The sequence below is a fragment of the Micropterus salmoides genome, unplaced genomic scaffold (genome assembly GCF_014851395.1).
Source record: "Micropterus salmoides isolate LMB-PRFRI ecotype aquatic unplaced genomic scaffold, ASM1485139v1 Ms_hic_scaffold_9, whole genome shotgun sequence".
NCBI classification, from domain to species: domain Eukaryota; kingdom Metazoa; phylum Chordata; class Actinopteri; order Centrarchiformes; family Centrarchidae; genus Micropterus; species Micropterus salmoides.
In genome coordinates this window covers 16,990,258-17,013,401 of record NW_024044681.1, presented here as the reverse complement: position 1 = coordinate 17,013,401, position 23,144 = coordinate 16,990,258, and positions in this window count along the sequence as shown.

Here is a 23,144-nt window from a genome sequence, read left to right as displayed (position 1 = left end):
CTGCCCTCAACTGGCACCGACTTATCTCTAAACTCAGGAACCTTAGACACAGCTGTAGAACCAGATACATGTTTAGACTGCTTTGCCTCCCTCAATTTTTACTAACTTCAATAATTTCTTCATCTAAACCATCAACCTGCCTCTTAGACCGCATCCATGGAAGTTTTACCCTTAGTCAGCACTTCTATACTAGATATGATCAATCTTTCTTTATCAACAAGCTATGTACCACAGTACTTTAAAGTAGCTGTAATTAAACCTCTTCTGAAAAAGCCTAACCTTGATCCAGATGTTTTAGCCAACTAGACCTATATCTAACCTTACATTTCTCTCTAAGATCCTGGAGAAAGCAGTCGCCAAACAGCTGTGTGACTTTTTACATAGCAATAGTTTATTTGAAGATTTTCAGTTAGGATAAGGAGCTCCTGCTCCACACCCTCTGCTACAATTATTGTTACTAGTCCTATTGTTATTATTGTTATTATAATCTTTAACATTACGATTATAATCATTAACACTACTATAAATATCTGTACCATTATTCATTCAGTCTGTACCTATACTACTTTTAGTGTCTGTACCTCTGTGTGTATATTGTGAAAGCTGCCTCCCTCCCCTCTCTCTCTCCTTCCATCCCTCTATCTCTTTCTCTCTGTTCCTCTCTTGCCCTCTCTCTCTCTCCCTCTCCCTCTCTCTCTTACCCCCAACCAGTCTAGGCAGATGGCCGCCCACCCTGAGCCATGGTTCTGCTCGAGGTTTCTGCCTCTTAAAAGGAAGTTTTTCCTTGCCTCTGTCGCCTAGTTCTTGCTCTTGGTGGGAACTGTTGGACTTGTAAATATCACAGTCTAGATGTGCAGTCTAGACCTGCTCTTTTATGAAAAGCGCTCTGAGATAACTGTTGTTGTGATTTGACACTATATAAATAACATTTTATTGACCTGAACAACATTACACAGGCATGACAGAGTCACAGAAAATGATGCATCCATATAATCCACAATACTGTTTGTGAGTTTGTCTAACTGACTGAAGCCTCACAGTTGTCTGATCACTCTCCTACAGCTGTGTCAGAATTGTATTTATTACTGTTGATGCAAAAATTTTTCTGCTGCTTCAAAATTAAAATGTCCAACTAGCAAATAACTGGATGGCTTCTACTGCAAAGGAGCCACAATAATTCTAATGCATTTCGACACTTCGTTAGTGGTGCCATTTTTCACTAAAAATATATATACACAACAAGAGAGGGACAGTTTACGTCAGTTTAAATATTGTAGGGTAATGTTGTATGGAAAACCACTTGTGCTGTGCGTGCAGCATAAGATCTCAACATGGGCAGAGTAAATTGGATTAAATTTGCTTTAATGCCAATTTATCTTGAAATAACAAGGCAAACACTGTTATACATACATAACAAAACAAAACATACATGATTAAAGTTTTATATGAACTCCATAATATTTATTCATATTCACTAATGCTATAAACAGATTTTGGTTGTATGGAGACCCTAGAAGAATAAGGGTTTTTTCTTAAGAATGTAGTCTTCACAATGTATTCACAATAATGGGAAATTATTATGATGTTAGGGTCCCCAAAACTCTGATGTTGGCATATGTGTGTGTGTGTGTGTGTGTGTGTGTGTGTGTGTGTGTGTGTGTGTGTGTGTGTGTGTGCACATGCATGGACACTAAAATAGAGCCTTTCTGCATTGTATGCTTGGTATATTTGGTTGGTGTGTGTGTGTGTGTGAATATATGGATGTGTTAATTTCTGTGGATTCTATGTGCTCTGGTGTGACTGTGTGTGTAGACAGATAAAACTGGAGGGGGGGGGGCATTTTTGCTTTTGTGAATTTTAGCATTCAGCAGCATGTTCTTGGTTCACTCTCTCAAATATTTGCACTAGCAGGCCGGTATCTGCGATCCTCTCTGTGTGTTTATCAAACGATGTGTGCTCGCCCATTTGTGGCGATCTGCACTACCAGTCAGTAAGCAGCCGTTCCCGCTGCACCCTCCATTTGACTATCGAGGTCAGCCATCCACGTAACCTGCCGGTGCTGCCCATGAGGCAAATGGAATCTGACGTCAGTAAGTAGTCCTCACCGCAATCTGTGCAGGTGGTGTTGCAATCAGTTGTCCTGGCCTTTAAGTAGGCTGACTGTTCCAGCACTTTAAAACAAACAGGGGAACAGAATTCCAATTGCTTTTTGTACTAAGCCTGCTTTCTTTGATTACCATCCTGTTCTTTTTTATTTCTCTATGCAGATAAAGTTTACAGGATATTAATATGAATGATTCTACAAATCCTTTATATTGTACTGTAAAGAGAGACTTTTTCATCTTTGGGAGACTAGCACGAACAGCAGTACAAATCTTATTTTTTGAACAGTCAAGGCATAAATGAAAGCAATTCATTTGTGTCAGACATAAGGCAGTGATACTTTGAGCCACTCGCCACTGACTTCAGAGAAAGCTCAATGTATTCTCTGTACCAGTGAAGCTCAAATTAGATTGATTGTGGCACAGTCAATGTCATGCCCAGTTTCCTTTTCCAGACACAGCAGTTTTCACTCTGTGGCCAAGTCAGAACCATTTCTGTATACCTGATGAAAGTGCCAAAAGATATTTGGCTCTTTTTAAATGGTTGCCACTTGTGTTGTATGGAGCGTGAGACAATATCATGTAACATCAAAACAACACCACAAAATTGACCAAAATCTAAACCTGTCATATAGACTTAACATTATAGTCTCCCCTCTTTCCTGCTTCCTTCTGTTATCAGCTGTTTGTTTTTCTGGGACTCTGTCTTGACTGATCTCACAAGCGCTATACTTGTTTATTCTAACCAATCATGTGTGAGTTATTGCCCACCCACACTGCAGCTTGATGCGGCCCAGGAGGTGTCAGGTGTGCCAAACACCATTTCACCCGCCAGTAAGAAAATCAGCTGGCATGAGAGAGCTTGGTAATGAAGGGTGTTTCCGCTGCCTCTAAAAAACATGCATGTTTTAAATAATTTAAGGAACAAAACGCTCATTAAAATTTTTATTATGAATTAAAATAATTAGCTTTTGTTTGTGCTGGAGACAAGATGGATGGATTAGGAAACCTGTTTCTTTTTTAAATATATGCTTTTAGTTAGGAGGTTCACCTTTGATCTAAACATTCAGTTGATATGCCTCACAGACAGTAAGAATCATTAAGAATTGGAGCTCTTTGAAATAGTGAGACAGTTTTAACTTACACTTTCCCTGTTTTAAGGAATGCTGCACATTTCCAGATTTGCAGTTCCCTAATTATCACATTATGCTGTGATGATCACCTACTCACCTGGAAAGGTAATTGCTTGGGTTTTCCCCAAATGGTCAGGCTCCAATTAACATTGCTTAGCCATGCCCTGGCTATCTTACTTTTTTGTTTGTGGGGAATAAGACAAAGATGAAGTAGAAAAGGTGTGGTAGAAAAGGTGGAGAGTAATGTGCCACATGTTCCTGTAGTAAATTCTACCACCACAGGACTAAATAACTACAGACCTGTCATCCTGACCTCTGTGGTAATAAAGTCTTTTGAGTGCCTTGTGTTTTCAGACCTAAAATCCATTACAGACCCACTCCTGGACAGTCTGCAGTTATATATAATAACATTTTTTATGGAGAACTTTTCAAAAATCATATTACAAAGTGCACCTACAGAGCCAACAGATCTGCCGATGATGCAGTTCACATGCTTTCACTTCATCCTCCAGCACCTATGCCAGGATCCTGTTTGTGGATTTCAGCTCTGCTTTTAATACCATCATCCTGGCTCTGCTGCAGGTGGATCATAGACTTCCTGTCCAACATGAGGCATCACGTGTCGCTGGAAAAACTTGTGTCTGACCCTCGGACCATCAGCACCAGTTCCCCCTGAGCCTGCATTCTTTCCCCTCTACTTTTCTTCCTGTACAGCCGTCACTAGTCCTTCAAGCTCAACATTCTTGAGACAGTGGTGATTGCAGTGGATTTTAGGAAGAACCCAGCGCCACCCACCGCCATCGTCCTTCTGCTTCCTGGGCACCATCATCACCCAGGAACTCAAGTGGGAGCTGAAAATCACCTCCCTCACCAAAAAGCTCAGCAGAGGATGTACTTCCTGCGGCAATTGATGAAGTTCAGTCTGCCAAAGGCAATAATAGTGCAGTTCTACACCACCATCATTGAATCCCTCCTCACCTCCTCCATCACCTTCTGGTGTGCTGCTGCCACTGCTATGGACAAAGAGAGACTGCAGAGCATCACTTGCACTGCAGAGAAGGTGATTGGCTGCAATCTTCCAATCCCTCCAGGACCTGTATGCCTCCAGGACACTGAGGCGAGCAGGAAAGATTGTGGTCGACCTCTCCCACCTTTGACACAAACTATTTCAGACTATCCCCTCTGGCATGAGGCTGAGGTCCATCAGGTCCAAAACCTCCCGCTACTAGAACCATTTCTTCCTGTCTGCAGTTGGCCTTATCAACAAGGAGTGGGACCCCAAGTGACACTGACTCTCATATGGAATCCTATCCTAAAATGTAATACTACATCTGTCAGTTTTTTATTCTACACATTGGAGTGCAAGTGGACTCTGAACTGGACTCCATATTTGTGTGATTCACAGCTACATTACTCAGATAAGTCTGAAACACAATCAAATTAGATACCTGACTTATTAAAATATTCCACAGTTTGTATAGTTGTTCTTTCATTGTAAGCATACACACAATAAATTATAATTTGTTACATTATGTTAGAGTTTAGACTTTATATTTACGATCATTATTCTGATAACACAGCATGATCCAGCTGATGGCATCATTCAATCTCCATATATAATTATTATCTATCTCAGAGTTGATAAAGCTAAGCAAGCTGATCATGCTGGTTTCCAATCCAGGCCGCTTAATTTAGTATAAGATTTGCAACTTAACTTCATACAAAAAGACACACACCTACAGAATACAACCAAGATACTTCTTTACTTTTGCTATGTTAAGGATACCATAATTTAAGATTCTTCTGAAACTCCAGAGGCTACAGTCTTGCCCACTGAACAATATTTGGCTGCATGAGCCCATTAATTATCCAGCCACTCTTGACATAGGAGTAAACTACAAACCTTTCTTTTAAAAAACTCTCTGGTCTAAGGGTAGTGTTTAATGCTCAAAAGTAGAGTGGCACTTACAAATGTATGTAGTAACCATTGGTTTCAGCCTATATATTACTATTTTTGAAATAGCATAGGACCCCAAGTGCAGACGACTCACAGTTGCATGAGGATGCAAAAAATCCTTTCAAAGCACTGCCAGTGAGATGTTCTGCAGCTCATTTTCACAGCTATCTACCTCTAAATACATCATTATCAGCTGTGACAGTGAAGTGACACAGTAAGGCAGAGGTATAAAGCTACAGCAATAGCTCACATCTACATTTACAGCTGACCAAGTTCTAAAAAATAAAGACATTTTGAAACATTTGTATATAAAGATACACACCCATATGTGATGCGTAACAAATGCTGTTCCAGGGGCTTTTTTCATTTCCATTTTCCATCCATAAGAATTGCTGATGTGAAGAATTACATGCCTACAGCCATTTATGTAGCTGCTGTGAGCAGCTGCTCTCTGCCAAGAAAGCAGACACATGGATGCACATGCAAGCAGACAAAAACATGTGCACATATAGACACACAAACACACACTCACACACTATGACAATAGTAGTGTATTTGAGCCCCACACTCTCTCATACCTATTACAGCATATCCTGCTCAGGGGCTCTCTCTGCCTTTCACCTCATAGACTCACAACACAACTTTTCAACTCAGGCAGCACAGTCCAAGGACATTAATATATGACTCACTCTGGAGCTCTGGCCAAGAGTAATAACCACTTTATACAGTAATGTGCATATTTCATATACACTCTGTGGTATCAGAATGTACACTGTATAACTATACAACTTGGGACAGGTCTAAATCTATCACAAGAGCAACACGCATAGACAGACACATACATTGACAAAGTTTTGACAAAGTTTTGATCTCAAAAGACATTCCTAGATCCAGTCAGAAATCCAAATATTCTCAAGGGGAGCAATGAAGTTGAAACCCTTTTAATGCAGTGCTCTGTGATGTGGCTACATTAGTAAAGAAGATCACTAAATAGTTTATAGCATACCATGTATATCACACATGACAGGGTTTTTCCTGCATAGAGAAATTTTTGGCTGCCAATCTCCGCAGAGAGATCAGGATTGGGAGCCTTTCATGCAGCAATGTGCGCTAATTTCTCGTCACTTTTCGTGAACCAACCAATCACAGCCTGGAGTAGGCGGGACATTAAAAAAGGCTGACGTACTACAGCAAACTTGAGAAATGTTGAACTCGTTGTTCTGTATGCACGGTTTTTATTATTGACAAGTTAGTACTTTGCATAAACAAATGAGAGACTAACCACCTTATAGAGCATTTTTCTTGCACAATAACTTAATGACTGAAAACAACCCACAAAATGAAAGTGCTTGTTCTGTCCAACTGGAATAAATATTAGGCTACTAACAGTAAGCTATAGTAGCCTATACTCCTCTAGGAGTAAAGGTATAAATAATAAGAAAATGTATAGATTTCAGTCATAAGGTACCTTATTGCCTTTATTGTACACATACAGATCATGCTTACTGCCGTGCGAAGTCACCCCCCAAAGGCCCATTCGGAGCCAGGAAAAACCCTGCATGAGATGTCCATCAGCATGCAATATGTGAAGTGAAAAAACAAAATATGTTAACTTTGTAAGCAGATACATCTACATATAACATGATTGTGAATTATTGATTGAAATGGGTTTAACTTTTAGTTACCGTACAGTATAACCATACATCAATGATAGTGAATATTGGCAGTTTTACCAAAAGTTGATGGCGAATCTAAAATGTGCTCAAGCGTTTTCATGGTTGAGAAGCTCCACATGTTGCTGCGGGGTTAGCGGTGCCAGCCGGCCAGTCATGCCCATATATCCCTCTGGTCCCAGTTACAGACTACTGCAGCAGCAAAAACAGAGCAGCAAAGAAGGGGAAAGGGGAAAGGGGAAATGCCACAACTGTAAGATAGTTTCAATGTTCATACATCTGTTATTTTGTCTTTACAATCTCAGTAATGGTTTAAAGTAAAAACGTGTGCAAACTTGATATCACCAGCAAATTAGCACGTAAGCTGATCTACTAACGGTGTGCACGCAGAGTGATGTCTTTCAAAAGCGTAAGATAGCACCTGTTGTTCATTTAGTACTTTTGCCTTAATGAATATGCAATTTGGGGCGTAACATGCAAATCCATTTATTTACTACACGCAATGTGATCTACCAAGCCTAAACGCATGTGAGCGCAACAGCCTCTGTATTTAATACGTTTGAAAGGAAGGTGCAAACCGCCAACTGTTGCGCAGAGATGGCTGCTGTTATTGTTGCCAGAAGGAGACACAGCCGTAATTAAAGAAAATGTAGAGAAATTAAAAATATTAGATAATATTATTCTATATCTAATATATCGAAATACAGTAATTTTATTTTATTTATTCGATGAACTATATTTTCGTATTTTTGTATTTTCCTTTAGTTTTGGCAATACTGTTGTATTAACATTCATGCTAATAAAGCAAATTTCGTTTCGACCTGATTTCTTTTCTCCATGAGATGGAAGAGTTTAGAAAGTTGCGTGGCGCTGCGAGAGCCCCCAGCTGCAGTGGTGCATGCATCACACGTAAAATTCATCCAGCCAGAGGGAACGATCACCAACTGTTCACACCACGCCGGTCGTAATATAGTGACACAACCCATTGTAGGTATTGGAGAGGGTGTGTACAGATCCAGGGACAGGATATCGCAGAGCGACCGGGCACAGTGCTGACGGTCGGTGATTGTTTCCTCTGGCTGGATGAAGCATGATCTTCTGGCATTTACTTATGTCTGGGTCATCTCAGGGCATCATATACCGACGATTTGAGGCGTCCCGTACAGACTGGAAGTGCTAATTAGCTAGCTACATTCGTGATAAAGGTTTTGACACCCACTGAAGCCAATACCCTTACCACAACCAAGTACTTAGTGCAATCTCAGGCAGGATGGGCAGGTGCATACGATTCCCACATACTCGGGACGCACTGAATGAAACAAACCAAGGTTTTTACGCAGTGGCTGCTTTCCCTCCCGACTCTCCATGGCGGAAACCATTAAAACATGCAAAACCCTAATTTAAATACTCCCACCTCCATTGTGTTTGCTCCTGTTGTCATCTACGCAATAATTCTTAGTAAATCACCCATAACAGGTACTAAAATTGCACGTGTAATATTTTAGAATGCACATGCAATTCAGTACTCTTTATTCAGTATATTAGTAAATCGGGCCCTTAGTGTACAGTTGTGGTTATAGTACTAGCTTTTAATTTGCTTTTATTTTATATAGTTCCAAAGCAAAAATCAGTTAAAAGTTTTAAAGTTTGTATAAATCAGTCAATTATAGGAGTAATATTCCACGCTGTCTTGTCTTCTTCCCTATAGTAAACCTAGTTCACTTAATGGTAACGTTAGCTGGTTAGGCTGTGTGTTGGAGATCATTAATTCACTTCACACAGATATTTAATTAGCTCTGTGATGGACTGGCGACCTGTCCAGGGTGTACCCCGCCTTTTGCCCGATGTCAGCTTGGATTGGCTCCAGTCCCCCACGACCCTGTACGCACGATAAGCAGTTGACGATGGATGGATGGATATTTAATTAGTTATCTGGTTTAATTAGGGTTAGGGGGTGACAAAAATGATCGTGACTAGTCGTCTTATCGAATAAATAATTTAGATTAGTAGATGTAAATAATCATTAGTTGCAGCCCTAGTTTATATATAAATAAATCAGGACCCAACCCAGACTTAACTACTCTAAATATAATTTGTGTTCTTAAATGCAGTAAATGGATCCAGTTGTAAGAACTTACTGAAATAATCTTGAATTTAGTGCTAGTCATAAAAGTTACTGCATGAAAAGGAACAAAAAAAACAGCTATAAGAGCAGGTAAAATGTATGCATTTTGTCACTGTACATAACGCACAGGGCATTATGATTTTGGATACACTTCACAACACCTTGTATTGAAGAAAAATCTGGGTGGAACTGAAACAGTGGAGAAATTATATGAATGACAGAAGAAGAAATGACTGAAGAACTCAATAACAGTAATTGGCTTAAACAATGTTTTGAGCCTCCTGGGTTCTGTTGTCAGAGTAGGTGTTTTGTTTGTGGTGTATGCTCCACTGTTTAACAGTTCATGGCAATGTTATGCTCCTTTAGCGACCTTATTACTGTTTGCCACGATGGCTCTCATTTCAAGAGACAGCTTTATGGTTCCCGAGTCACTATGAGGAAGTAATTCACTGGAGTCAGAGGGTGCAATGGTATCCAATACAGAAGGGGGGAAAGTAAGGAAATTTAATCCCTGAACTCTATTTTCTTCTCACATGTCTAATATTATTCTGTAGAGGTCTACAAACTCCTAAAGTGTGCGGCAAATGTTCTCCCTTTACATTTATTATAACCTTAGACCTTTATCAGTGCATGTTGGGGGAGAAGACAGCTACTACTGTCTTCTCCCCCAACTATTTTTTTTCTCTCTCTCTCTGTCTCTCTCAAGCAAACACACACACACACACAGGCCCACACTAATACTCTTCATGCCTTCCTACCTCTAAGGGTAATTAAATCTTAAACCATGCACATCACTGAACTGAGCTTTTATTGCAACAGACATGACACTGCTGGAATTAATTGTTCCATCCAGTCGTGTTGCAAGAACGCAGTAGCCACAGTGAGAGAACAGAAAAGAGAGCAGGGGGAGAAGACTGGAAAATCCATTCCCAAAAAGCACAATAGTCCAGTGCGTCTCTCACTTGCAATCTACAAGTAAAGATTATTTTCATTATCAATAAATGAACATTATCATGGCAGAAAATGTATGGATTTAAAGGGATGTTTAATTTATGAATTGGCATGGTAGTTAACCTGTGAGGTCTCAAACGTGGCATGCTTTATGTTGAAAGGCTCTCGTTCCCAATGGTAAAGTTACAATGGATCTTGGAGAAGACATCCCTGATATTAGTGAATGAGAAAAGGCATTATCCAAGTCACTTTAAGTTTTCGGTATGATCCGTGTCTGTGTATAAGCTGTACCAGGACAAATCTTCTCTGAGGTCAGATTTGCATTGTAAAAAATGTACATATTCTCATAGTTTATTAGTTTATTCATCTATTCAGCAAAGTGAAGACAGACACATTATTCCACATCAATTATTTTCATAATCTAAAATATAAAGACAAGGGCCAAGTTACCAAAAGTTGTGTCAGTCAACAGTCAAAACCTAAAAGTTGTCAATTTATGAGAATAACACAAAAAGTCATTATCATCTAGAAGTCAACAATTTGTGGCCCAGAGTTTGGTGTGGAGTAGCACAGGTGAAGTTGTTTACACAGTTAAGGTGATGCAGTACAATTTTATTACTTGGTTTGGCATAAAATTGCACTTGTCTTTCCCACTCCACCCAGACATCTTATCACAAGTGCATGAAGCAAGATTTTGGCTTAATTTGGCCCATGTTCATAGACGCAGACCTCACCACAGATATAAATCATTCATCCAGGACTTATTAAAATTTATATCAAAATGCAATTTTTGGGCTGAGTCTGTTGTCTGTTCTTGGAACAGCCTCTGAACTATTTGTGGGAGGGAAGAACATAAAGTACAAAATTGCAAAGGAGGTTGGATACTTTGATAAGTGTAGAGACTTTTTTGTCACGTAAGAATAATTGTAAAATAATGGGAAATAAACTTAGTTGTGTCCTTTGCTACAGTTAGAATCTGAAACCTGAACACCTCAAACAAATAAGGTGATATGCTGAGAATGCTGTAAAGAGGTCATATTATGCTTTTTGGCTTTTCCCCTCTCCTTTATTGAGTTATATATCTTTTTTGTGCATGTAATAAGTTTGCAAAGTAAAAAAGCCCCAAGTCGACCCCAAAGGGAGTTCCCATCTCCCACAGAAAACACTGCTCTGAACTGCCTGAAAATAGTGATGGTAAAAGTGACTCTTTTAACAGACTCGAATTTTCAAATCTCATTCATTAAAATTAACTAATCTTTTTTTGAGTCATTTTGTTCATTTCGTTTATTTGAAACAGGGTGGTTATTGTGGCACTGCAGCCCTCTAGTGTGCGATGTAAAAAAACAGCGCAGTTCTCAAACACGGAAGGCTACCTGGCTTGCTTTCACTGATTAATTGAAGTATAATGCACAAATTCACCTCTTGATCATTCTCTATCATCGTACTATAAAGCCCCATGGGGCCACAACCAAATTCAAACCATGTAAAAACCACAGAAATATGTTGTCAATATGCAATCGCCACTACTTTTTAACTACGGTTAAATCTGTTCATTTTTGCAATCTTTCCTGAGTATAAACCAGACCAGCCTTATATAGGCTGTATGTATAATTATAATTACTATCATTATATCTCTAAAGTTCTCATTCATACAGTAGCCTAACGTCCCTATCCATGAGTAAAATCTATATATTAAAATCAGATTTGCCCGGAATATATAGAAGTAATAAGCTTGACACACTATATGAATAACACATTCTCATTAAAATTCAATCAATTTAATAATAATCTGAATAAAGCCACCAAGTTCTTAAAAGAACTCCAGCACAGAGAAAGGAATGAAGAAACACAAACAATATAAACGCAGCAGTTTGGCAGGTCTGGATGCAGAATGGGCCACATCAGGTCAGCATACTGCAAACAGAGAGAAACAACATGAGCACATTGCTCTCAAACACTGCCAGGTTGTTCACCAGTCAAGAGCTGTGGAACAACAGCCCGGCTCTGCCACAATCCCCCGAGTTTTGTTGCGTTCTCTGGTGGACCCGGATCAGCTGTTAGCTGTAAACACACCACAGGGTTAACGTTAACGTTGCTATGTGGCTGTGTTCTAATGTTTTAATGGCCAGGTCCATTTGTTTTGGAGGTAATTCGGCTCCCGATAGAACCCTGTCAGGGCACTGAAGTGGAGAGGACCCAGAACAACTGTCTGCTGTGAACATTAGCAGGACTAAAGTTACGGTACGGCTGTTAAACTATATGTAATGTTATACTTTATTAGATGTCACATAATTACCTAATAATTATAGTTACCTGACAACCGACTTGCCTGTCATTCTCTAGTGCTGGCAGTAACTCAGCCTGCTGAATGAACGAAAGACTCTGAGGACCCATGTGAGTGGTGAACGAACACTTCTATCTCACACAGGCTCCGCCCTCTACTGGACTCTATGGGTACTACCTCCTCCAATCACACGCACACACTTACCCAATGAAATTTTCTCGTGCACGTAGCCGATGTATAAATAGCAGTGTCCCTACTGCCTCAGCATCCTTTTTTCTTCAGCAAATGGTGAACTGCTCACTGAATTCACCACCTCCATGGATGGAGTCGCCACTTCTAGAAAATTATTTATTTTTGCACCCGGGCGAGGTGACCCATGTCCTGCCCAGACGAGTCCAGGCCCCCACCACCAGCCACCTGCGGCTGGGGAAGGGAGCGACTGGCCAAGTGACTGTTGGACACTGGAGGGAGAGAGGCCTGCTGACGCTGCCACAATCCCCCGTCTGGTGTTCAAGACGCCATTGTTTTACATGTGCTGCTTGAGTAAAACTGTGGTAAGGCTTTTGAAAATGTGGAAACCGTTTTTTGAGTAAAACATGTTAATTACATTCCTCAGAGAGCTAAGTTAACTTCTCTAATCAAAGAGCTAACGTTAACTCCTGGGGTGAGGCTAAGGGTTCGCCCTGCGGCCTTGTGTTCACAAAGCCACTGTTCTAACATGTGTTGCTTGTGTGTACACTGTGGTGATGCTTGTGAATGTAGAAACACATTACATTCTTAAAAGTGCTAATTCCCCACCACCAACCCCATCCCATTGAGCTAGCCATGTTGAACACGCCGCTGCGCTCACCGACGCTAAGCTAACGGTTCGCCCCGCAGCCCACGTCGCTCTCCCGCTCAGAACCGAGTGAGAGGCCCGGGCGTCTACTTCGCTAGCCTGACCGCCGAGTCCGCGTGACCATAATGGTCCGCTTCCACAACGTCACAACCGAGAAACAACGGTTCACCCCAGCTTCATGCTTGAGACAACACACTTCCTTTGTTCAAAAGAATATAAGGAGCATGTTCAGGTCCAGGACAATAAATCTGGATGCTTTCTACCCCCCTACCTAACGTCCTATGTAGAGCACACAGCCCCCATTCGATGCACTGGTCGTCTGTTTCAGTGATAGTGCAGTCAGTAAAAACCTGTCCAAGAAGAGCCTGGTCAGCTGGCTTTGTGAGTGAATCTCCCAAGCCTGTACACGGGCGGGAATAGACCCACCCTTAGCTCGCAAGTGCGACCTAGGATTTGAAAAGTGAGGATCTGGTGACTGGTGTAGTGGGGGAACATATACTGGCAGTGCCTGACGTTGTAGTGAAAAGTCAGGGCAGTGCAGGTGTTAATGGTCAGGCCGAGCCCCTATCGGTCCAGCCACCTTCCCAGGGGTGTCCCACCATTCTGTCACTAGGTGATGTGGTGGTCAGGGCTTTGGCTGGCCTGTGGCCGACCGGGTTGATGTGGTGGACTTTGGCTTGACGCGGCTAGGGCGGAAAGTCATCGGGCTCCACCCACCGTACCCATAGAGTCCAGTAGAAGGCTCCGCCTGTGTGAGATAGAACGAAGGTTACAATATGGTAACCCTAGTTCTATAAACACAGGCGGAGCCCTCTACCAATGAACCCTGCCGCTCTGACGCCGTCTACTGAAGATTCGGTTGGATGCTGAGGCAGTAGGGACACTGCTATTTATACGTCACGCACGTATCGGTAGCGACGTCCTATTGGTCAGCTACTTGCACAATAAAATTTCAGTGGGCAAGTGCGTGCGTGTGATAGGAGGTGGTAGTACCCATAGAGTCCAGTAGAGGGCTCCGCCTGTGCTTATAGAACTAGGGTTATCATATACCATAGTGGCCGAGCTGTGTGACAAATGAATGACTCAAACCTAGAGACCCACAGGTGAGAGTTGTGAACTAATCAATTATGTTTCCTGTGCTAACGAAGGCTGGGCTCTTTCTGAAGTCCACGACCACGGTCTTCAGAGTGTTGAGCTCCAGACTTCAGGAACTTGAAAGACTGGTGTCTGGAGGTGCAGCTGTTGGTGTACAGGGAGCAAAGCAGATGGGGGAAAAAACGCAGCCTTCAGGGTAACCAGAGCTGATATTCCTGGAATCAGAGACATGTTTTCCCATCTTCACATTTCCTGTCCATCAGGAAGTCTGTGATCCACCTTCAGGTGGAGTCAGGCACGTTCTGCTGAGAGAGCTTGTCCTGCAGCGGAGCCAGGATGATGGTATTGAAAGCAGAGCTGAAATCCACAAACAGTATCCTGGCGTAGGTTCCTGGGGAATCCAGGTGCTAGAGGATGAAGTGAAGGGCCATGTTTACTGTATCATCTACAGACCTGTTGGCTCTGTAGGCAGACTGCATGGGGTCCAGGAGAGGGTTTGTGATGGATTTAAGGTGGAACAACACAAGGCGTTCAAAGGACTTACCACAGAGGTCAGGGCGACGTGTCTGAAGTCGTTTAGTCCTGTGGTCCTTGGTTTTTTGGGGACAGGGTTGATAGTGGAGGCTTCAAGGCAGCCTGGCACATGACATGTCTCCAGTGAAGTGTTAAAAATGTCTATGATGTCTCTGGGGATGGTGTCCGATTGACTCTCGAAGTAGAACTGGTTCAGCTCATTGGCCAGGCAACTGTCACTGATGGAGTCGGGGGCTTTGGGCTTGTAGTTTGTGATCTGTCTGAACCCCCTCCAGACAGAAGTGGCGTCATTTGGAGAGAACTGTTGTTGAAGTTTCTCAGAGTACAGTCGTTTAGCTTTTCGCACCTCCTTGCTAAACCTGTACATTAACGCCCTGGACCCGGCCCTGTCCCCACTCCTATATGCCTCCTCCCTTTTGAGCCTTAGCTGTCTGAGTTTGGCTGTAAACCCGGCTCGTTTCCCTCTCCTTCGGCACTTCACAGCCCGAACAACAGCGAGCGTGCCCTTCACCAAAATGTCCTATATCAGGAGTTGTTCCCCTGATGTTCATGAGCTCTTCTCTAGTGAAAGAGCTCTGGGAATCACAGCCCGAAAACTGAATTAACACACAAAAACAAAACAAAACAGAGCACACCTAATGCAGAGGCAGCTAGACGCAATGCCATCTTGCATCTTAATAGCCATAAATAAGATTTTGAAGCTGAAAATGAGCATAATATGACCTCTTTAAATTGTCTACATACAATTTTCAACAGGCAACAACAGGATAAAAAGACTACTTGGACTGCTTGGCCACCTAAAATATACTCTAGTCATGCTCGCAATTTCAGAATTGAAGACTTCTTCATGTAGTGCTGTACCACAAACAGTGAACTGGGACTTTACTTGCAGATTTGCAACACAATGTCTCAATAAATCACACTTAAAAACACTACTAGCTAGTTATCTTATTATTTAATTACTGGCCACCTTAGTGGGCTATGGTATTATACACCAAACCCACCTGAGATATGTACAGTATTTTACAAATTAAACAGTGTATTTTAATTATGGTACACTAAACACACGTAATCACATGGAAAGATCACTAAAACTGTTTCACCTCTGATATAAGTCATAACCCAGGGACATTTTATGGCTCCATACTAGTGGCCATAATTGTAATTTTTCTTCTTTCTAAATTGGTTTGTAATGAACTGCATCCATTTTAATTAGCTGCCTTGTCCACTACATGCAAGTTTCCTTTTATTTCCATACATTTCAGCGGGTTTATCTTTTATGAACTTTGGTAATGAAAGAAAAAAAATCTCTCCTTGACTAGCAGTCTGTATCAAAGACATTAAGGCATAGCTCACCGATAAGGACCACGCGTTTATATATGAAGCTATACGCTCTGACTGAGGAAACAGAACGGGGGGGTTAGAAAGCCTAATTAACTTTTCTACTCAAACATTAAAAGACAAATAGATCCTAACATATGTTACCACATAGGCTTTCAACCAGCTTATTCTACAGTTTTGTTTTGACTGTGTCATCTGCTAAAACCTCATTTTTTAATGTCATGCACAATTCAAAAATATAAAAGTATATAATTTGTATTAGTGGAATAAAGATTAAAATAGATCTTTATTCCACTAATACAAATTATAGTTTTGTATTGGACAACTCCAAAGTTCTTTGCTTTCAGAGTTGTTTAATCAGCAACCTCAGGACATTTGATTTGCTGTCACTTGAAGTGGAAAGCCATTTTGTTCCTATCCATAATTTGCAACTGACAGCAATGTTCTTGGCATTCCTATTGTCATTACTTTTGCTTTGCACTCACCTCAAATGTGTAGAACTAACAGAACAGAACAGCATCTGTTATCAAGGTACTGCTAGTTAAATACCATACTGAATAGTGCCCTGATACTTGAGATCTGTAAAATCTGTAGTTCAACAAGATGCAAAGTTTATCCCACTTACCCACTAAACATGGCTGCAACAACAAAGCAAAGTACAGCATCATCAGCATTATCACACCCTCAGGTAGTGACCCAACAAGGGTGTACCATAGTTAGTATGAGTGCTGAAGAAGACACACAGAATACAGCTAAAATGTAACATTTTGCTGTTACCTATAGTGCTACCTCAATTGTATATAACTGGACAGCTACTACGACAATGTACAGTAGGTACTTGCAAGTGTCATTGTCACAAATATTAATTTGTTGTTTTCAATTGTTTGCCATTTGTCTTACACAATAGCCAGCCTGAGGGCAGATGCTGAGAGAGAAAGAGAGAGAGAGTGCTCAAGAGTAGAGATATGGATGCTTTATAGTACATTAAGAATATGTGGGATAATGTAGCCCTTAAGTAGGGCTGGGCAATAAAACAATAATGATAATTATCGCAATATAATTTCCTCAATAACAATATAACAAATGTTCAATATATCGTCAATAAATGTTTTATTTAATTCATTTCTTAATTTTCTATTAAGATATTTATTTTTAGGAAATGCACAGAAAAAAAAATTATTAAGCTTTTTTTTTTAAATAAAAGATTTTATCGTAATTGGATTGAATGTTTTACCTCAGATTTGTGAAGGGATCCTTTGTTTGGCATCAAGTGTGTGTAATGTTCTGACCATAAAGAATAGTTTAACCACACAATTAACCATTTGGTTTCATCAATTTTCACTCAGGAACGAAAATCAGCCTTTAAACTTGATAGACATAACGATTTGACATTTATCCTGATAAATATCGACATCGAAAGGTATGAATTTTTTTTTATCGTGATAACATTTTGGCCATACAGCCCAGCCCTGCCCTTAAGTATTTGGTTTAGTGTGTCTTTGTTTATTTGTTAACCCAAATTAACTGAAGCCAATGCTTTGCACAATTGCCTAACCAAATGAAGGGCTGGAATGGACATGACTGGAGCTGGGAAACCCACGCAGGGAATGAGTGAAGCGATGACAGAAAGTTAGCTGAGCTCACCTGCATCCTTTTCTTTAGTGGCAACCAAGGCATTCAGATATGTTGGAATGCAACACGTTCTCATATAAAAACGATAGAATAGGTTGATAGTAGATGTAACTGCCCTCGGTGGGTAAAGCAAGTTGCAGAGAGTCTTGACTGATGCCTTTTACGGTTTCTTTATTTAGTTCAGTTCATCCTCGTCCAATACCGTGGAAAGCGCCGTGAAAACTATAAAGATATGCAAATATATAAGAACTTTCATACACATTACTTGGGCTAAAATCAAACATGCAATAACAATAAACCTAATTAAATACACAAATTAAACTAACGTTCCTCTATACCAATACACATATACACTATAACCTTATAAACACACAGCTAATTAATACATCAAGCTAAATGGCTCTTCGTCAATACTACACACAGCTAAACAACTTCCAACAATAACAGAAATGTCCCAAACATACAGGAATTATCTAATAAGAAGAAGAATATTAATGATAATAATGAGAACAACACAGCTGGTTCCTTTTGGACAGTGACAGACTAGTATTGAAGATATCTGTATACATATTTAGTTTTTTTTTTTTTTCTGTGTATTCAATATATCTTTGCTTTCCTAAATCCATTAAACATACACAGTTATGTGGAATTCAGACCAAACGCGAATTTAATCCTCGCAATGCTTTCCTCACGGAGGTTTTATTGCTGGATAACGCGATAACACAACAACAACACATCAACACAACTCGCCATTACTACAGCTGTATGAACCCAATGTAAACATTTTGCTGTGATTAAATAGCAATAAATGGATCAAACTGAACCCTAACCCTAATAACTACAATTTACTTCGTATGTAAACGCACTGCCCCCAAAGCTCACTTAGCTTTTTTTCTGAAAGCACATTTACATTCACATACAATATATATATATATCCAGTGGCTTCAGTTTTTGTATGTTTGTTGTTGTTTTTTTATTTTTTTGTATAATTTTTTTTTATTTTTTTTGGGGGGGGGGTTGGTATCTGCAGTTCGATTTGGATATAATGTCACATAATTATTCAACAGCCTGTTTGTATGCCCCACATTTTTGGTGCAGTTGAGCGATTCAGAGAATGTATGTATGGTATCAAATCACTTTGTAACAAGTAATACATTTAAATCAATCCTCACCTATTTGGAGGCCTGTGTATTATTCATAGCAACTACCATTTTCTGTCTATTTTGGAGCTGCTACTTGTTTTTGCAGTAGATGTGCAATTGGCTTTAGCATTTGTTTGTATGTATTTGTGCAGATGTGTGTCTATTGGGTGTTTACATATGAGAGGTGTCGTGCAAAAAACATTGTGTTCCTGAATAACTGTAACATTACTGAGTGGTATCCATTTGGAATCAAAATTACTTAGGGTGAATCTGCTGTGCATCTCAGCAGTGCCACTGAACACTGCATAATGAAATGAAGATTGTGTTCTTAATGAGAACTGTAGATGCTTCCAAGAGTTCCTGATACACTCCATGCTAATCAGAACAAATTCCCAATATTAATTTATTGATGCACTTTTTTGAGGAGAGAACTAGGTTGGTGTCGTTTTGAAGATAGTGTTGCAATCTCACTTTGGAAAAAGGCTTCATATTTAACAAAACAAAGAGAGTAAGCAAGATTACCAAAATGAACCCAAAGTAGTTACTTGTAGTACAAAGTAGTTGCTCTATAATGAGAGGCTCACTCCAAGCTGCAGCTAATTCCACACAATCATGAGGATATCAGTGGACCCATGCTGCTGGCACACTCATTCCTCTGGACAAATGTCAGCTAATTGCCTGAAATGCCACGCATACTGTATGAGTAAATCTATTGCAGTCTTCATGTGCACAACATAGCACTATCTCAGCTTTGTTAACTCAAGAACTCTTCAGACAAGAATAACCAGACAGACAACAAATCTGTTAGTGGCTCATGTAAAATGAGCAACTATAGCTGGTAAAAGTAATGTGTCCTTTGTGTTGTGCTAAAAGCAGAATTAAAATGACAGTCCAATGAATCAGAATGTGCAGTATATATTGTGCACAAGGCTTTTTAAAATAATCACTGTAAAAGAATAAAACCATGGAAACTGATTATGAGTGCAGAGTGCATCTTGGTTGTGGGTGAAATAACAATGGTTGGATTTCCTTCTCTAGGCTCTAGTTCCTTTTCACACCCCTTATAATTTCAATGACTCAACAAAAAGTTCTGAGCTAAAAAGGTTTTCAATCGAGGCCAAATAAGTTTTGTTTAAAGTTTTAAGGCATAATATTTTCATCAAACCACATTATTTACACTACTTAGTATTAAAGGTGCCAGAGAATGCTCATTTTCAGGTTCATACTTGTATTTAGGGTTTCTACTAAAAATGTTCACATGCTTTAATGTTCCAAAAACACATATTTCTCATACTGTCCACTGCTTCAGCACCTCTTTTCACCCTCATTCTGAACACGCATTTTGGCTGCTGTCTCTTTAAGGCCCCCCTCCCTGAAAGCCCACTTTTTTGATTGGCCAATTTCAAAGAGCACAGAAGAGGGGAGGGGCTCAGCGGCACTGCGCTGAATCAAAGCATGCTATGCGAAACTAGCCCTCACTGATTACTGTACAAAAAAACAACTTTGTTCACTGTTTTTTCTGAAATTGGATCAGATTGATTGAGAAATATTGTCCAGTTTATGGAGTTTATATGTTACTGGTTACTTTAGCAGCTAACTACTGCTATCAGCAGCTGCTACTAAGTTAGCTACTCAGTTAGCTGTGAAGCTAGCTGTCCTATTGCTGATTCTGCCCGGACTGGACTTCTGGGGTTTTTTGGGTGCACCAGATTTACATATGAAGGAGGAAACGATGGAGATTGAGAAATCCTTTTATTCAACTATGCCAACGAAAATGCAGTTTTCCATTCTACGGCACCTTTAAGAGTCCTTGGAAATTAATTTTAAATCGTCATTTGATGACTTATAAAAGTGCCCATGTCATGACCAGTATACAAATTGCTTAGAAAAGGTTATAAAATGCACTATAAATATTATCACAGAAATTGAGAACCTTACTGATGAGGTACACAATGTGCTGTGACCTTTTTCTCCATTTGTGTTCTTTTGGAATTTAATGTTCAAACAATCCAGAGACTTTCAGGTGCAAAGACAATGCTAGATTAGATTTGATGAGAGAAAATATCACAGAGTGTCAGAGGTTGCAGCAAATATCATTCTCAGGTATGACGTGACATTGCACTGACACCTCTGTCTCACTTCGTATAAGTAAAGGTAATTTTGTTGTTTGTGATGTAAAACAAAAGATAAACATTTGGAAAATAAAATTTTAAAGGTTGAATGTTTGAATGTATGGAAAAACTACAGCAATGTTCCCCAGATGGTCATAACCAAACCCTGGTTGATGTTCGGAAATGTGGCGTAATCCATAATGTAATAGAATGTGATTTAGCTAACCAAAATGTAATGCTGTCATTACTGTCATAACTGATGCTACAAGATGCACTTGAGGGTGTAAAATAGGACGCAAAAAAGAAAGAGTTCATATCTCCCCTAGAGTCCTTGAAATAATGTTTCAAATCTTGTTTTAGGTGTATCGTAAAAAGTAAAGATGTTTCGGCCTGTGTTATCTCATCTGAGATGCACATATTGTGGATTCCTCACACACACACACACACACACACACACACATGCATAGGCTAAAACAGGAATGTGTACAGTTGAGATAATAAATCCATTAATATGTGCCTTTGTTCTTATCACTACACTGAGATAGAATACAATGCAGAGTATGTTTTTTCTACTTTTTCATTAGGAACAGGAGAGTGGGACTGTCAGGAACACTTCTGTCTTTTCGGATGTGATTACTTTTTTGTTAGTGTTGCTCATTTGTTTCTTTTCTTACTGTTTAGTGGAAGTAATCCATTATGTGAATAGTACAGTAAGTGGGTCCTATCCTTAACTAACATAGCAAGTTCAACAGTTGAATTTAACCTCAGTATAGCAGCATCAAATCACTGCTGTACTCTCTTAGTAGGTGACATAAATAGCCCATGCACATGGGTACAGGTGGCTGATACTGTGTATGTCATACCTTTGTGGACTGGGGGCTTGGATCTCAACACAGTCTTTATAACACCATCTTTCTGTCCCCCCTTCAGCCACTGAAGGCTTTGTATTGAATCTCAGATGGAGGTCAACAAGTCATGTAGAGAGCTAGGGGCACCAAGGAGGTTTTCTTTATCCCATCACTTCAGGGAAGTCACGCCTAGCCAAATTTGCATTACTACAACGGAACCACTCTGTGGTGGTAGCAATGCCCTTAGCAAGGTTATTTAGCTTCCTCACAATGAGAAATATGAGTTGTCTATTAATTACAAGGTTGGTGATTCATTCTCACGATTCCCCTGCCCACAGGTTGAAGTGCCCTTGAGCAAGACGGTGAACCCCAAATTGGTCCAAATGACCAGGTGTGGACCTTGCCTGGTATCCCACATCAGTGTGTGTGAATAGGTGAATCAGAGGCAAATTGCCAGTTCTTTGTCCACTAAAGTAGAAAAGCAGCACACAAGTGCAGTCTGTGTATCATTTACATAATTTAATTAGTTGACATCTACTGTATGTCTTGCCTTCTGCTTTAGACGCAATGGACACAGTTGTTAACCTTTATTGCTGACTGGAACGGCATATCCTGTTTAATGTTGGTATTTCCTTTTATTAGACTAGACAAAAAATCCAGGGACGGAAAGGGTGGCATGCATATCACAAGTGAAAGGTTGCTGTGGAATATTAAAATTTGTCTTCTGTTAACTTGAGTGAAGATGCAGTTGGTGGGTTGAGCTTGCTTGGGCTCCATCCACGCTGCCTCAACAAATTCCCTTATCTGATCAGCAGTCGGCAACTGGATTGGGAACAAAATTATATAATAATGCTTTTCCAGTCCTATATTGTAGTTCTGTGACTCCTGTATAGCAGCTTTGTATGATTCAAAGTTCAAAAAAATCTTTTTCTATCTTGTACTGGCTATTCATTTCAGCCTCTGTCTGAAACAAGCTGTAGATGCTCCTGTCTCTTTAAGCCCCCCTCCCCAAAGCCCACTGTCTTCTGATTGGCCAAGACCTGAAGCAGGCTGTTGTTGCCGCTGAGCGGTACAGACAGACTGAGCGTTCCTGTGTGGAGCAAATGCCCATATATGAAATAACTGCTTTGTGTAGCGTAGAATGGAGCTGTTAGTAGAAAAAGCGGTCAAAACAGAGTGTTCAGAACAGGAGGAAACCTGATGATTTTGCTCACAGGGATTTCTTTTAAATACTTTAACCTGATTATTTGAAGCTTTGGCCATTTTTAACATAAACATCCAACATTGTAACATTAGCTGTATTTCCATCAATGCTTTTTAATGCGCATTTTGAAGTATCACATTGGAAAAGGTTGATGGAAATGTCAAAATTCAAATT